Source organism: Danio rerio, chromosome 18, assembly GCF_049306965.1.
Source record: "Danio rerio strain Tuebingen ecotype United States chromosome 18, GRCz12tu, whole genome shotgun sequence".
Taxonomy (NCBI): domain Eukaryota; kingdom Metazoa; phylum Chordata; class Actinopteri; order Cypriniformes; family Danionidae; genus Danio; species Danio rerio.
In genome coordinates this window covers 53,602,305-53,619,691 of record NC_133193.1, presented here as the reverse complement: position 1 = coordinate 53,619,691, position 17,387 = coordinate 53,602,305, and the positions used below count along the sequence as shown (strand labels likewise).

General features: G+C 37.0%; 1 protein-coding gene and 2 long non-coding RNA genes across 4 annotated transcripts in view; 2 read left to right on the top strand and 1 right to left on the bottom strand.

Annotated features, from left to right (window-relative positions):
* Nucleotides 1-17,387, top strand: part of cd276 (CD276 molecule) — an 80,710-nt gene that overhangs the window by 29,363 nt on the left and 33,960 nt on the right. The gene's annotated exons all lie outside the window — the stretch shown is intronic.
* LOC137488347 (uncharacterized) lies at nt 3,259-4,613 on the top strand. Its single transcript, XR_011007376.2, has 2 exons — nt 3,259-3,957; nt 4,280-4,613. It is a non-coding gene; the product is annotated as an uncharacterized lncRNA (long non-coding RNA).
* On the bottom strand, nt 4,424-5,389 carry LOC101884348 (uncharacterized). Its single transcript, XR_225179.5, has 3 exons — nt 5,308-5,389; nt 4,667-4,713; nt 4,424-4,559 (listed from the first exon to the last, which is right to left on the bottom strand). It is a non-coding gene; the product is annotated as an uncharacterized lncRNA (long non-coding RNA).

Sequence of the window (17,387 nt, the reverse complement as noted above, 5' to 3'; positions counted from 1 at the left end):
ACACTGTTTGACAGCTCATATCATGTTGCAAAAAAAAATGCAACATTAGCACTGACTTATTTCAGTGCAAAACAAATGCAGTCAACACTTTCATTTCGTTATTATTGCAACATTAGCGCGGGCTGATTTTACAGCTGAATAAATGCAGTCAACACATTGATTACTGCACTTTCTAGTAAGAATGCATAGATATATACATTAGATGTCGCCTACCTTGTTGTTGTCTATAGGAAGGAATGCATCAATAGAGCCGCCATTTTAGTACAGGGTAGCGCTCCTTTGAAATGAATGCGGGACCAAGCTGCAGTGGAGGACTGTGGCCATCCAAAGCCAGAGGATTACACATATACACACACATCTATGATCGGGAGTTTTCCCAGAGGTCAGTATGCACATTTTTTATTAAATTACGAAAATTATAATTTCACATCAGTTTTCTACATTGATGGATCAGTGACCGCACGGGCATTCCTGACAAAAAGCTTGTGTTTGTGTGTATGGAAATGTACTATCCACCCTCCCTGTTAAATCTGATCTAATCATGTTCTGAAGCACAGCTCCTCTCCTGCTTTCACTCCTCATACTGACGGAGGGAGCGATTCGTTTGTGAATGAATCTCCATTATGAACGACTCCTTCACTTAGCCGACAATAACACCAGTTTCTGGCAGCGCAGCATCTCGTTGTCATATTTATTTTGCTTTGTTTGCTGATTTTATTCAACAAAACTATTATAAGCCGAGTGTTTAGTGTGAGTTGGAGCTGCTTTGCCTGATGGTGAATGCAGTAAGTGACTGTTATCATCAATAACGTTACCTGGTTAGCACAAAAGTTCAGAACATACAAAAACATAAAAAACGTAATATTACCTATGAAATGTTCTGCCTTTGTTCTTTGTTTGCTCCTGCATCTTCACGTAATAACACTCTCTTGACTAGTGAGGTTGAATGACACTTGTCCTGGGAGCACTGTACCAATATGGCGGCGCTATTGACGCATGCTCAGTGTCCGTATGCGATATCTAGTGTATATATCTATGGTAAGAATGTAACAATAACAGATATTTTTGTGCAGAAGTAATGTTGTGTTGTGAAAAGGCCACTGTAGAATCTCTGTGGTCCAGTTGTGTGTGTTTAGGTGAATCCTCTAAAAGCTTCAGTGTTTCTGTAATCGCTTCAGTCAATTAAACCCGTCTCTGATTCCTTCATGAACTTTCCTGCCAAGCCCAAATGTGGAGTAAATAATGAACTGTTCAATTATGATCCGCTAGGCATCGCCACCGGTTTCCTCTCATTGTTACATGAGAAAGTGGACGATTATTCCTCAGATTATTCCCTGATGTGAAGAGGCTGGTGTTTGTGTGTGTGTGTGTGTGTGTGTTATGCAGGTCTGCTAAAGTGCTGAAGATGATGTGAAATTATTCATTCGTTCATTTTCCTTCAGCTTAGTCCCTTATTTACCAGGGTTCGCCACAGCGGAATGAACCGCCAACTATTCTGGCATATGTTTTACACAGCGATTGCCCTTCCAGCTGCAACCCAGTACTGGGAAGCACCCATACACACTCATTCACACACACACACTTATACACTACAGCCAGTGTAGTTGATCAGTTCCCCTATAGCGCATGTGTTTGGACTGTGGGGAAAACCAGAGCACCCGGAGGCAACCCACGCCAACACAGGGAGAACATGCAAACTCCACACATAAATGCCAACTGATCAAGCTGTGACTCAAACCAGCAACCTTCTTTGATCTAAATAATGCAATAAATGAGTATAACAGTCGTGTTCTGCTAGTAGAAACTGAAGAGTGTTTCAGTGGCATCTCATTTCTTCTTGATTGGGAGATCTTATACACAGCTCTTATTTCTAGATCTCCCTGTTCTGCATTGATCAGCGTTGATCTCAGCATCTGTTTATATGTTGAGCTTCGCACTACCAAAGCTTTACAACTTGTTGGTAAACATGCGTGAGGATCTGCGTGTGAGCTGAGGGATCACGCAGCCCTTGTTTGATATGAAAATGCACTTGCGTTTGTTTACAACAGCTGCTGTATGCTCAACAACTTTGCTAATTAATATTGACCCAGCAGAGCTACATGCAGTTGCTTGCTTGTTTTTCTATTGCAAACAACTGTGCAACCAGGATTTGCTTTGAAACGAAACGCTCCACATTTACATGCGGTCAGATTTAGATCAGAAGCGGGAGTTTCTGGAGAGATGCTGACTATTTATGGAAAAACCTGAACAGTATTTATAAAGCCACTGCTCCGTTATTTATGGAAGTTTTTTCCTATCAAAATTCAAATGAAAATTCAAATGCTTAAAAGATCAAATGATAAATCAAATGCTCAAACTATAAATCAAATGCTCAAACCGACATTGCAAATGATAAATCAAATCCTCAAACTGACTCTGCAAATGATAAATCAAATGCTCAAACGGACTTTGCAAATGGTGAATCAAATCCTCAAACCGACTCCTCAAATGATAAATCAAATCCTCAAACTGACATCGCAAATGATAAATCAAATCCTCAAACTGACATCGCAAATGATAAATCAAATCCTCAAACAGACATCGCAAATGATAAATCAAATCCTCAAACTGACATCGCAAATGGTGAATCAAATCCTCAAACTGACATCGCAAATGGTGAATCAAATCCTCAAACTGACATCGCAAATGATAAATCAAATCCTCAAACAGACATCGCAAATGGTGAATCAAATCCTCAAACTGACATCGCAAATGGTGAATCAAATCCTCAAACAGACATCGCAAATGATAAATCAAATCCTCAAACTGACATCGCAAATGGTGAATCAAATCCTCAAACTGACATCGCAAATGGTGAATCAAATCCTCAAACTGACATCGCAAATGGTGAATCAAATGCTCAAACAGACATCGCAAATGATAAATCAAATCCTCAAACTGACATCGCAAATGGTGAATCAAATCCTCAAACTGACATCGCAAATGGTGAATCAAATCCTCAAACTGACATCGCAAATGGTGAATCAAATGCTCAAACTATAAATCAAATCCTTAAACCGACATTGCAAATGGTGAATCAAATGCTCAAACAACTCTGCAAATGGTGAATCAAATCCTTAAACTGACATCGCAAATGGTGAATCAAATGCTCAAACAGACATCGCAAATGATAAATCAAATGCAAATGAGGTGTCAATCAACCAGCATAGGCGGAGCTTTAAGGCGGAAGAGTTTGTTGTTGATAACCGGTAGCGCTACGACTTTTTCAAGGCGTTCAGATTTGCGTGCACTATTCCACGTCGTATCCGTATAAACTCGTGAAAGAGAAAGCGAGAAATCTCCTACTGCTTCTGTCCACATTCTGAAGTGTTCATCAGATGGGTACATCTATTATAGGAGGCCACGAAAAACCATACGGCAAGATGATAAAAAAAAGTTACATAACTGACATTACAAGCGCAACTTTAAATAAATGGCAGGTTTATTAAATCTTAATTTAAAATAATATTTTATTACATAAGATATCCTTGTCAAATTTCACCTAATTTGTTACCTTTATTGTGTAACATTTTTTATCCACATGTAGAACATGCTTAAAGTTAGTTTTCCAGTCTTGTTTGATTATATAATCATATATTCTTATATCAAAAGAAAATCTATTACATTTGTTCTCTTTTTGCTGTTTATGTTAATTGTTAAGATACAGCAATGTTTCCCTAAGCCTGTATGAAATTTTTATTTCTGCATAATAATGATTAATAATAATTGTTATTGATAACAATCCCATAATAATACAAATAAAATAGCAGGGACAGAAGCAATAACACCTAATAGCATCAGTAACTTGATAACCCTACCTGATAGCCTTTCTAATGTTGGCACATTGGTACATCTGCACAAAGATGTCGGACAGCTGCTTGAAGATCTTCTTTTGGAGAAATTTTACACTCGAAAAATGTGAGTATTTACTCTAGACTGCAAAGCCCACCCCAACACTTACAAAAATAATAAATGCTGTACACACACACACACACCACAGCTATGCATGAATAGTCACTAGACAAATGTAGCCAAGGTGAGTACATCTTAATTTTCAGTCAAAAAATGAAATAATGTAGTTATACATTATTGAAATTATTAATGTATTCATCAACAATTAAAGAAAATATGGATGTATGATTAAAAGAATTAATAATAGTAACCATGATAAATAAATACAAGTCAACAAGATACGAAACTAAGCTTTATTCAAACTTATTCAAACAATCATGTATTTCAGACAAAACCCCATGTTCTGCTGCATGCTGGACTTCACTTGTTTTTGCCATCACATCCCTCAGTGCTGCAGTCAGACTGGAACAGAGTTGTGAGGTGAGGCTGTCCATGCCTGAGAAACCGATTCATACTGAAGATGAAGAGACCACACCAGCATCTGGCTCAGATGAGGACACGCAGGCAGGTGGAGGGATGCAGGGTCTTGTCCATGGCACTACAGCATCTTCAACATTTCCTTCATCAGCACACTGCTGTTCTTCATCGTCATCACTGCACACACCAGTCTGAGGACATTTCAGATTATGCAAAGCTCTTAATAAAGAAGTCATTTAACAGCACACTTTTTGAGTTTCATTTGAGTTCTGAATTGGAAGTAATAACATGATCTTACTTCATGTTTTGAATTCAGGTTTTCTCTGTTTTCTTGCCTTGCAAGTCCTGCTCCAGCCCAGAAATGGCATATAAATCAACATTAAAGAAATTGTTGTAATAGCGGTTTGAAACAACAATATTTTGTTAAACAAATATGATGGTAGCATTTGTTCAGTCACTCTGCATCAGCTAACACACAAACATGTGTGCTTCCTTCTCTATAACAACCAGACAAGTCACGTTACCTCTGTGATTTGTGTGCTCAAATTATACTTTCATAAATGTATCACCAACTGAACAGAAGAAAACATTACTGTATTAATATTACATGTATCTAACCTAAGCTGTATTGACAAAAGTGCATTCTACATCAACACAAACAAATCACTCAGACGTCTGTTTAATGTTATAATTTGCTAATCTGCAATACCTCTTATATTTTTCTGTCAGACATTGAATAATCGTCTTTATGTAAATTAACATTTGAAACGTCATGTGCTTACAGAAGTTCCTACATGATAATATACAGCAAAATAAAATAAATATACTGCAAATCTTTACACTTTCAGTAATTCTACAGTTCACTGTACAGTAGCTCAACTATTGCTATTTTACTGTAACTTAACTCAAGGAACCGTCTTTCTGGATTTAATTACTTACATGTAAGATGTCTAAATCCATCCAGTTTTCCACAATGTGACGTAGCATCATCATCTTGCCGTATGGTTTTTCGTGGCCTCCTATGTACCCATCTGATGAACACTTCAGAATGTGGACAGAAGCAGTAGGAGATTTCTCGCTTTCTCTTTCACGAGTTTATACGGATACGACGTGGAATAGTGCACGCAAATCTGAACGCCTTGAAAAAGTCGTAGCGCTACCGGTTGTCAACAACAAACTCTTCCGCCTTAAAGCTCCGCCTATGCTGGTTGATTGACACCTCATTTGCATTTGATTTATCATTTGCGATGTCTGTTTGAGCATTTGATTCACCATTTGCGATGTCAGTTTAAGGATTTGATTCACCATTTGCAGAGTTGTTTGAGCATTTGATTCACCATTTGCAATGTCGGTTTAAGGATTTGAATTATAGTTTGAGCATTTGATTCACCATTTGCGATGTCAGTTTGAGGATTTGATTCACCATTTGCGATGTCAGTTTGAGGATTTGATTCACCATTTGCGATGTCAGTTTGAGGATTTGATTCACCATTTGCGATGTCAGTTTGAGGATTTGATTCACCATTTGCGATGTCAGTTTGAGGATTTGATTTATCATTTGCGATGTCTGTTTGAGCATTTGATTCACCATTTGCGATGTCAGTTTGAGGATTTGATTCACCATTTGCGATGTCAGTTTGAGGATTTGATTCACCATTTGCGATGTCAGTTTGAGGATTTGATTCACCATTTGCGATGTCTGTTTGAGCATTTGATTCACCATTTGCGATGTCAGTTTGAGGATTTGATTCACCATTTGCGATGTCAGTTTGAGGATTTGATTTATCATTTGCGATGTCAGTTTGAGGATTTGATTTATCATTTGCGATGTCAGTTTGAGGATTTGATTTATCATTTGCGATGTCAGTTTGAGGATTTGATTTATCATTTGCGATGTCAGTTTGAGGATTTGATTTATCATTTGAGGAGTCGGTTTGAGGATTTGATTCACCATTTGCAAAGTCCGTTTGAGCATTTGATTTATCATTTGCAGAGTCAGTTTGAGGATTTGATTTATCATTTGCAATGTCGGTTGGAGCATTTGATTTATAGTTTGAGCATTTGATTTATCATTTGATCTTTTAAGCATTTGAATTTTCATTTTAATTTTGTTAGGAAAAAACTTCCATAGTTATTAGCTAAGAGGATTAAAAAGAAAATCTATTTGTTTTTTTGGTGGCAATGGTGTTAAATAAAATAAGATTTAAAATAGAATTTCATAATAAAGTAAAAAAAGTTTTAAAAAAAGTGTTAAATGCTATTAAAACTAATAAAAAGTTCTAAATAAATACATTATTTCATTCATTTTCTTTTCAGCTTAGTCCCTTTATTAATCTGGGGTCTCCACAGCGGAATGAACCGCCAACTTATCCAGCATATGTTTTACACAGCAGATGCCCTTTCAGCTGCAACCCAGTACTGGGAAAAAAGAAAGCAATATTTAAAAAAAAATACAATTAATCAGTGAGTAAAATGTTAAATAAAAAATGCACTTTTAAATTAAATAAAAAAATCTAAATTGTAAATAAAATATGCAATTTAAAATAAAAGAAATTAAAGATGTAATGAAATTTTAAATTCAATTAAAATTTATTTGAAATAAATTTAAATTTAAAATAAAATACAAAATTAAATTAAATAATATTTGAAATAAAATAAAACAATTATTTTTAAAAATACAACTGAAATAATTAATTATTAAATACATTTTTCCCTAATAAAATACAATATAAAATACAATTAAATAAAAAATATTATTTATTGAAAAAATTATTTATTGAATATAAACAAAATAATAATTAATACATTTTTAATGAAAAAATTATTTCTAATAAATAAAAGTTTAAATATAATACACAGTTTAAACTAAAAAATAATAAAATGTATTATAACATTTTAAAATACAATTTTATTTATAATAATTTATAAATATAAATTAAAAATAAAATACAAATTTAAATAAAATTTAATTTATCTTAAAAATAAATGAAATATAAAATAAAATTATGGTTGCTTTTTATATTTTCTAATTTCCTATTTAAAAAAACAAACATACAGTGTGTTTAATATAATAGCCATCAGATAGTTTGATAGCATTTGTTGTGCAAAGGTTAAAGACAAGTGTTTTTTTTATTGCAAAATCTGAACAGGATTTATTTTTCTAAAACCTTGTGTAAGTTTAACCTTATAGTTATATGCTTCAAAGATGTGAATAATAAATATTGATAATAAATTTAAAGCAATGACATGATTTAAATCTCAACCTTGAAACCTTGAAATCTGAACCTTTTGAAAGTCAAACATAAGAATAATATTAAATACAATTGACTGACAGTGTCAGCTCTTTGAATCTCCTCTTGAGTGTTGACAGTACCAGATTCCTAATGCTAACAGCACACTTGAGATGAAGCCAATCGTCCAATTACTTTTGGTCCCTTAACAAGTGGGAGGCACATATGCAGACTGCTGTAACTCCTACAGCGTTCACCTGATGGTTGGTGTATAGAGACAAACATGCTATAATTGTGTCCATGTCTGAATATTGATGGACCTGACTGTAATTAATAAATTGTCATGTTGCAGTTTACTTTGTAAGTCTATTTCTGAGATGCATGTTGAGAGTCTTTTTATTTTAAAAGCTCCTACTGTATGTATGTGAAGAGCTCTGTCTAAGTGAGACGTTTAGGACTTCTATCAGGCAAATCTGTTTAGTATTCAGCAGAGATGTTTCTGGAAGGACGAGACTCTGAACAAGCCTGTTAAAATGTCACACTTCCCTCCAAAACCCCAATGAAAAATTACAAAGTGATGCAGACAGGCCACCAAATGAAGGAGAACGCTGGAAAACAGAGGAGTGGACGAAGGTGTGTGTGCGTGTGTGCGTGCGTGTGTGTGTGTGTGTGTGTGTGTGTGTGTGTGTGTGTCCTCAGACGATCTGAGCACTAATGTTGAGTTACATAAGGATGTTTCTCAGTTAATCTACCGGTATCGACCTTGAGCTGAAAACACACACGCACACACACACACACACACACACACACACACACACACTGAAAGAGTGTCTGAACACAAGATCTCTTCATGATGGAGAGTTGCTGATGAACAGACAACACACACACACACACACACACACACACACACACACACACACACACACACACACACACACACACACACACACACACACAGAGCAGACGAGTTAACTCTTCCCCACAGAGCCTGTTCTCCGGCTGGTCCTCGCTCTCCTGCTCAAACAGCTGATATCTCTGTCAGCACAAGAGCTTCTCTGGAAACCACTTTACAAGTCCTTTAGCATCTCAGCAGCTCTGTGTGTGTGTGTGTGTGTGTGTGTGTGTCCTTTCATTGTGAGGACCAAATGTCCCCACAAGTATAGCAGTTCCAGTATATTTTGATCTCATGCAGACATTTTTTTGGTGTGTGTGTGTGTGTGTGTCTGTCCGCCCGTGCGTGTGTATCTGTATGTGCATGCGTGTGTGTTCCTGTGCATGTTACGTGTGCGTGTGGGTCTATATATATATATATATATATATATATATATATATATATATATATATGTATATGTATATATATATATATATATATATATATATATATATATATATATATATATATATATATGTGCGTGTATATCTGTATGTGTGCATGTGTGTGTGTGTGTGTGTGTGTGTGTGTGTGCGTCTGTATATATATGTAAATGTGGGTGTGTGCCCGTGCGTGTATGTATGTGCGTGCATGTGTGTTCCCATGCATGTGTGTCTGTGTGTGTGTGTGTGTGCGTGTATGTGTGTGCGTGTGCGTACGTGTGTGTGTCAGTAGAGCTGTAGAACCACAGGAACAGGAGGAGGATGAGAAATGTAGCCATGGTGATTGTTCAGTGAGTAATGTAGCCATGGAGACGCTCTAACACTGATGAACTGCTGATGATGTCACTACTGACATCATTATGGGATGTTGAAGTGAAAATCTCTTTCATATTTAAAATTAGTTTAAAATCCAGCTGAACACACAAAACATATAAAATACAGAAAACAGGGTGGCTCAGTGGTTAGCACTGTGACTTCACAGCAAGAAGGTCTCTGGTTTGAGTCCCGGCTGGGTCAGTTGGTGTTTCTGTGTGGAGTTTGCATGTTCTCTCCATGTTGGTGTGGGTTTCCTCCGGGTGCTCCGGTTTCCCTCACAGTCCAAACACATGCGCTATAGAGGAACTGATCTACTAAACTAGTGTGTGTGTGGGGGAATGAGTGTGTATGGGTGTTTTCCAGTACTGGGTTGCAGCTGTAAGGGCATCCATTGTGTAAAACATATGCTGAAGAAGTTGGTGGTTCATTCCGCTGTGGTGACCCCTGATAAAGAAGTAAGCTGAAGGAAAATGAATGAATGAATGACTGATAGTTTGGACAGTGAGTGAGGAAGTCTATTTCTCTCTCTCTTTCTCTGTCTCTCTCTCTCTCTCCTAAATTGGTACCTGACACACACACACACATACACACACTATCGGTGTAGTTTTAGTCTCCGGCAGAGTCAAGTGAGCAGACGGAGAGAAAATAAGAGAGAATCGCAGAGGCGGAGAAATCCAGAGCGAGAGAATGATGGCAGAGGAACCAAACCCTTTATTAGTCCCTGTCTCCTTCTCTTCCTCAGCGCTCTGATGTGGATGTAATTAGCGCGTGCATTGGTCGCAAAAACAGCAGAGTAAATGAAGTAACAGCAGTGTAAAAGCAGTGTAAACAGTAGTGTAAATGAAGTAACAGTAGTGTAAATTCAGTAACAGCAGTGTAAACAGTAGTGTAAATGAAGTAGTAAATGCAGTAACAGCTGTGTAAACAGTAGTGTAAATGAAGTAACAGTAGTGTAAATGAAGTAACAGTAGTGTAAATGCAGTAACAGCAGTGTAAACAGTAGTGTAAATGAAGTAACAGTAGTGTAAATGAAGTAACAGTAGTGTTAATGCAATAACAGCTGTGTAAACAGTAGTGTAAATGAAGTAACAGTAGTGTAAATGAAGTAACAGTAGTGTAAATTCAGTAACAGCAGTGTAAACAGTAGTGTAAATGAAGTAACAGTAGTGTAAATGAAGTAACAGTAGTGTTAATGCAATAACAGCTGTGTAAACAGTAGTGTAAATGAAGTAACAGTAGTGTAAATGAAGTAACAGTAGTGTAAATGAAGTAACAGTAGTGTTAATGCAGTAACAGCAGTGTAAACAGTAGTGTAAATGAAGTAACAGTAGTGTAAATGAAGTAACAGCAGTGTAAACAGTAGTGTAAATGAGGTAACAGTAGTGTAAATTCAGTAACAGCAGTGTAAACAGTAGTGTAAATGAAGTAACAGTAATGTAAATGCAGTTACAGCAGTGTAAACCGTAGTGTAAATGAAGTAACAGCAGTGTAAAAGCAGTGTAAACAGTAGTGTAAATAAAGTAACAGTAATATAAACGCAGTAACAGTAGTTTAAATTAAATAACATCAGCGTTAACAGCAGTGTAAATGCAGAAACAGCAGAGTAAATGAAAAAACAATTATTATTAATATTAGTTAAAGTAATGTTAGTAATATTTATGTTTAATAGTATATTTATATTGATTATAGACTCCAAAACACTGAATATACATAAGTATACACCCATAACTTATTAATAAATGATCAACGCTTATTTGGGTAACATTTTATGTAGTGTAATTTATAATGCTCTATTAATCATTCATTATAAAGATTAAATATAAATACTCCATTATTAATCTGTTAAACTTATTCATTTATTTCAGTATTATTTTATTTGATTTAATATAGTTGTTCACATATAAAACAGAATGTAAAGTAATTCCCAGATGTTTGTTTGTCTAGTCTTCTTATTTGTCTTAATTAATTGATGAGCTGATTTGTGTTCTGTCTTGAGAGCTGATATTGGAGGCCATTGTGGCTCAGTATGATAATAATCCTGTTGAACTTTAGTCCGTTGTGCCGCTGCAGTGTAAACAGTAGTGTAAATAAAGTAACAGTAATATAAACGCAGTAACAGTAGTTTAAATTAAATAACATCAGTGTTAACAGCAGTGTAAATGCAGAAACAGCAGAGTAAATGAAAAAACAACAGTGTAAATGCAGTAAAAGCAGTGTAAATGAAATAACAGTAGTGTAAATAATATAACAGCAGTGTAAATGCAGTAACAACGGTGTAAATGCAGTAACAGCAGTGTACATGCAGTAACAGCAGTGTAAATGAGTGTGTTTTAGAAAATTTGATAGTGAAAAACTCCTGTAAATCCTTCTACAATATTATATCTGTGCATATACTGTACATTTGATTAGTCGGTACTGAAGCCAAGATAAGCCACTGAAGCTTATCTAACATAGTAACTCACAAAGATGAATGGCCCAAATTTATATCTTAGGGACAAATATTAAGTTAAAAATGTAAAAAAATCAAAAATAAAAATTATAAACTAAAATGTTGTTAGTAATATTAGTAAGTTAAATACAGGCCTAAAATAACTAGGAGGAAAATGATCACTGTTGTCTCACTAGAAAACGGTAATCAAACGCAGCCTGAGGCATCAACATCAATAATCCCAGAGCTACATATAGGAGGTTGTTCTCCTGATGACGTGGTTGCTCTTTTGGTCTGGATAAATTACCTCATGTACATGCAAATGATGAGGGCGTGGCCTGTGAGTCACGCAACAGTCTGCTTTGTGTTCTGATTGACCTGTTGTCCACTGGGGTTTTACACTCATGGAATTTGCATGAGAACAGGGAACCAATCATGACTGAGGAACACAGTATGCTATATTTATTATTAATATTAGTTAAAGTAATGTTAGTAATATTTATGTTTAATAGTATATTTGTATTGATTATAGACTCCAAAACACTGAATATACATAAGTATACACCCATAACTTATTAATAAATGATCAACGCTTATTTGGGTAACATTTTATGTAGTGTAATTTATAATGCTCTATTATTCATTCATTATAAAGATTAAATATAAATACTCCATTATTAATCTGTTAAACTTATTCATTTATTTTAGAATTATTTTATTTGATTTAATATAGTTGTTCACATATAAAACAGAATGTAATGTAATTCCCAGATGTTTGTTTGTCTAGTCTTCTTATTTGTCTTAATTAATTGATGAGCTGATTTGTGTTCTGTCTTGAGAGCTGATATTGGAGGCCATTGTGGCTCAGTATGATAATAATCCTGTTGAACTTTAGTCCGTTGTGTTGCTGTCTGTCAGAAGTATAAAATACAGAAAGACGCCACACTTTGAAGTACTGTGAGATCCTGAGCTTTAATCTCTGCAGAGGAGCTGCTCTTTAATCTGGATTTAACACTTCTCCACATTAGAGCTCGACTCTTCAGCTGGACTCTACGGTCTCTTCAGTCTCTATAGTGCTGACTGTATGGATTATAATGATGACTGTATAGATCAGTGGTCCCAACCTTTTTATTTAGCTTAAAAAGGCTCATTTACAGCTTGTAAAAAGGGACAGAATAGGTTAATTTTAAGCTTTCTATCTCAGCCTGTTGTTGAGAATCTCTGGTTTAGCAGCTGTAGTGATAAACCCAGCAGAACACTGAGCTCTTAATTGTGTTCAGACTAACTCAGACATCACTGCTGTACATCAATTGTGCATCTGAAAGCTGCTCTGTGGGAAAGAGAACATTATAATGTCCAGAATCTGCTGGTTTGTGCAGCGCCGTAAATAAGTAAATGAGCGTATGAATAAATAAACGTGCGGTTTGTCTTAAAGATTGAGGTCCGCTGGGGAAGCTGCTGATGGCCATTACCTTTAATTGATGCTTTGAGGAAAGAGGAATCTGTCAGAGAACGAGTGGAAATCAAGGCCTTCAGAGCTGCTGCACAGAATTAATATATAAAGAAATGAAGAAGAAGAAGAAGAAGAGCCTCATCTGCATTTCAGCTCCGCACACAAATGACCAAACACAAGAGCAGGAGTCCTTGAAGAAATGAAGTGTTTTTCTTCAGATGATTTGTGCAGCGGCTCTTTCTCACACACACACACACACACACACACACACACACACACACACACACACACACACACACACACACACACACACACACCTTCAGATTTCCATACTAGAAGCCTCAAGGTTTTTCTTCTCAGAATGATCTCTTGTTTGTGTAATGCGCTCTGGATGTGAGAGCACACACACACACACACACTCGGTTCTCCTCATCCTCAGGCTTTCTGATTTATTTCACCTTAATTACACTGTACAGCAGCATCAGTAAAGTGACTGAAGCTCAGCGGGTAAACCGTGGTAAAAATACCTTAACACACACACACACACACACACACACACACACACATGCATGCATGGAGTCAGTAAAGTATTGCTGGATTTATGCAGTGCATTACAAACTGCAACGGTTTTAGTGTTATTCAGTTTTTGGGACTGCGTGTCGATGTGGATATTAATAATCAATCACGTCTATAGATGGAGCGCAGCACGATGGCGCAGTGGTTAGCACTGTTACCACACAGCAAGAAGGTCTCTGGCCCATATAGTTGTGTATAGGGAGGATCGGCCACCCTTCAGAGAAATACCTTTACAGGATAATAGCGGGATATAAATATAAATAAGGGAGAATCCCGGGAAAAACACGAGGGTTGACAAGTATGTGAATGGGTGTTTCCCAGTATTGGGTTGCGGCTGGAAGGACATCCACTCTGTAAAACATATGCTGGAATAGTTGGCGGCTCATTCCGCTGTGGCGACCTCCTATGAATAAAAGGACTAATGAATGAATGTATATAAATACTAATATCTCACCATCTGAGGCGACTCGTTTCCACGATTATTTCCAAAAATAAGTATATATCTATATTTTGCACTGAATGAAGCTTCTCTTGCTCTGTGAAATTAGTTTAGCGTCAATTAACCAGTTAATTTCCCTCAGCAGTTCTCATTACTGTAAGGCAAAAAACAATCACGATATTTAACCGGTAAATTATTTATACTGTACGTGACGGAGGGATTAGCTGTAGCACTCATAATGAATGCTGAGTTTAATTAAGAAACTGTTGTGTTTGTGCAGGACGGGTTTCATGACTGTGTTACTGTAATGAGGAACTAATAATAATAATAATTCTGTAGAAAAACTGTCATTTAGAATAATTAGAAATGTGAACAAACTCAGGAGGAAAACATCTGGACGCAGTAATGAGAATGCAGTCTGGCTTGTGTCAAGGGAAGAAATAAAGCAGAATATGAATAATTTTGTGCTTGAGTGTTTATAAATATGAAAGTTATCGTATATACATTTAATTATCTGTGCAAAAAAAAAAAGTTTTATGCATAGTTTTTAAGTATGTCTTTATTACATACCCATAATATCTCACTATGACACTAGTTCACCCGTGTTGGCGTCAGTTTCCTCCGGGTACTCTGGTTTCCCCCACAAGTCCAAACACATGTGGTATACCACTGTTATACAATGACCTGCCTAATTACCCTAACTTACCCTAGTAAAGCCTTTACATGTCACTTTAAGCTGAACACTAGTGTCTTAAAGATTATCTAGTCTAATATTATGTGCTGTCATCATGGAGAGGAGAAAATAAATCAGTTATTAGAGATGAGTTATTAACACTGTTATGTGCAGAAATGTGTTGAACAAAACTTCCCTCTGTTAAACAGAAATTGGGGAAAAACTAAAAGAATTAATGTTGGGCTAATAATTCAGAATTCAGCTGTATTTCTTGACCTCATCCCTTGAATTTGTTAGTAAAATGTCATTAACAGACGCTATTCTCAAATGAGTTTAGTCATTTATTTACGGTCGAGTAATTTTGACTTCAAGTGTACAAAGTGTTCAGCGCTGGAGCCGTACAGGTACATGTGTGTGTGTGTTAAGTGTTAATCCTCTCTCATTGAAATGCATGTGTGCGTGCGTCTGTGTGTGTGTGTGTCTGTGTGTGTGTGTGTGTGTGGCGATACTCCATCAGAAAAGATTGCTGTTAGCATCACGGCCTGTATTTAGACACCATCACACATACAAATGCGTCTCCATCAGGCCTGCTGTCTAAATCCTGCCGAAATCTGTCACTTCTGATCGCTTCCTACAGCTCCTCGCTCTCGCCGGCAGACACTTGTTTCAGAGCTAATTAAACATTTACAGAGTCCAACTTTTCCAGCTGATTATTGCTCCCAAACTTTGTGTCCAGAAGAGAGAGAGAGAGAGAGAGAGAGTGAGAGAGAGAGAGAGAGAGAGAGAGAGAGAGTGAGAGAGAGAGAGAGAGAGAGAGAGAGAGAGAGAGAGAGAGAGAGAGAGAGAGWGAGAGAGAGAGAGAGAGAGAGAGAGAGAGAGAGAGAGAGAGAGAGCGAGAGAGAGAGCAAATGGAGAAGCTGAAAAATCAATAGCCGAGTCTGCCTCCAACATCTTAACCCTTATGTGTGCTGTTGGGTCGTTTTCATCCACTCTGGGCTGATATTGGGTCTTAATTTGGCCACAGCTTTCTCTGTGATCATTTTCAGTAACAAATCTGTTTTTGATGCATATTTGGTCAAAATGCTTTGAAAGTTTTTAAATTCTCAACAATACGCTGTGGACAAATTGATTCCCTTTTGGTTATGCTGATGATGTTTTTGCCCCATTGACTTCCATTATAAGAACATTTATTGATTGCAAAGCCATGACAGCTTATAATAATGTGTTCTTGATTGGAGCTGGATTTCCATGTTTTGAAGAGGGACAGTCATCCATCCATCCATTTATCCATCAATCCATTCATCCCATGCTTTCCACGTGCATTTAGACACAATATATGACTGATGTACAAATGACCAGGGGCCTCATGTACGAAGACTTGCGTTGAAATCTTACTAAAACATTGCGTACGGACAAAGCTGTAAATGTGCGTACGCAGTGAAAAATTCAGATGTATGAAACACTGCGTACGCCGAATCCCACACATATTCTCTTTGTATATCCGAACGAACGCGAAACCAAGCGCACGTGCACAAGCGCAAAACCCCTCCCTGCCTCCTCCCCCATATGAATATGCTAATGACTTTAATTTGGCAAAACCCAACGAGAAAGCAATGGCAAAAGCAGGCAAGAAGAGAAACTTTGAACAGAGTGTGATTTGGAGGTGCTGCTTTCAGAGGTAGGTCGGAGAAAAGCGGTGTTATTTGCAAGTTTGTCCTCCGTAATTATTAACAAAAGAAAGAAATAGAGTGGGAGAGTTTAGCTGATGCAGTTAACACAGTTGGGTCTGAACATCGCACTGAGTGGATTAAAAAAGAAATAGTGTGATTTTATAGGTCTAAAATTTTGTAGTGTCTTGAACAGCGTGAGTGGCGCAGCTCGTAAAGAGCACGGCAACATGTTTTGACGCGTTCGAGCATGTTCTCGGTTCGAATCCAACATCTGATGAACTCATTATTCCTTTTCCCCCGCTGCATATCAGCTTTTGCCTACTCTTCATCACGAGGAAGACAAATAGGAATCATTAATAAGTCTGTGTATCATATTTTATTTGCACATTTATTAAATGGAAATGTTTCTGATTCACGTATGCAAATTAGATCGCTCCGATTACATCGGGAAAACCGGTGGTCGCTGCAAATTGTGCTTTAATGTTTGGCTGGTCAACTGCATGGTATGGAAACCTTATATACCTGCTAGACATGCGGATGAACCCGTCTCATACAGCTGCCACTGCACAGCTCAGACACTCTGTAGAGAGCAATTTAACACAACTGCCTCTAGGAGTCGCCAATGGAAATAAAACAGACACGCACAAGAAATGCTCGTACGCCAGGCATGAAGTTGGAGTGAATCAGAGCACATTCTAGTTCATTTCATTGTTAGTAAATCCAAACGTGAGCGTGAAACCTGGCGTACGCAAAGTTTTTGTGCGTACGCAGCGTTGATACATGAGGCCCCTGGTTCTGTCATACATCAGCCTTCCTGTATCTACAGTAACTCAATCCCACACCACAGATGTGGACTTCTCA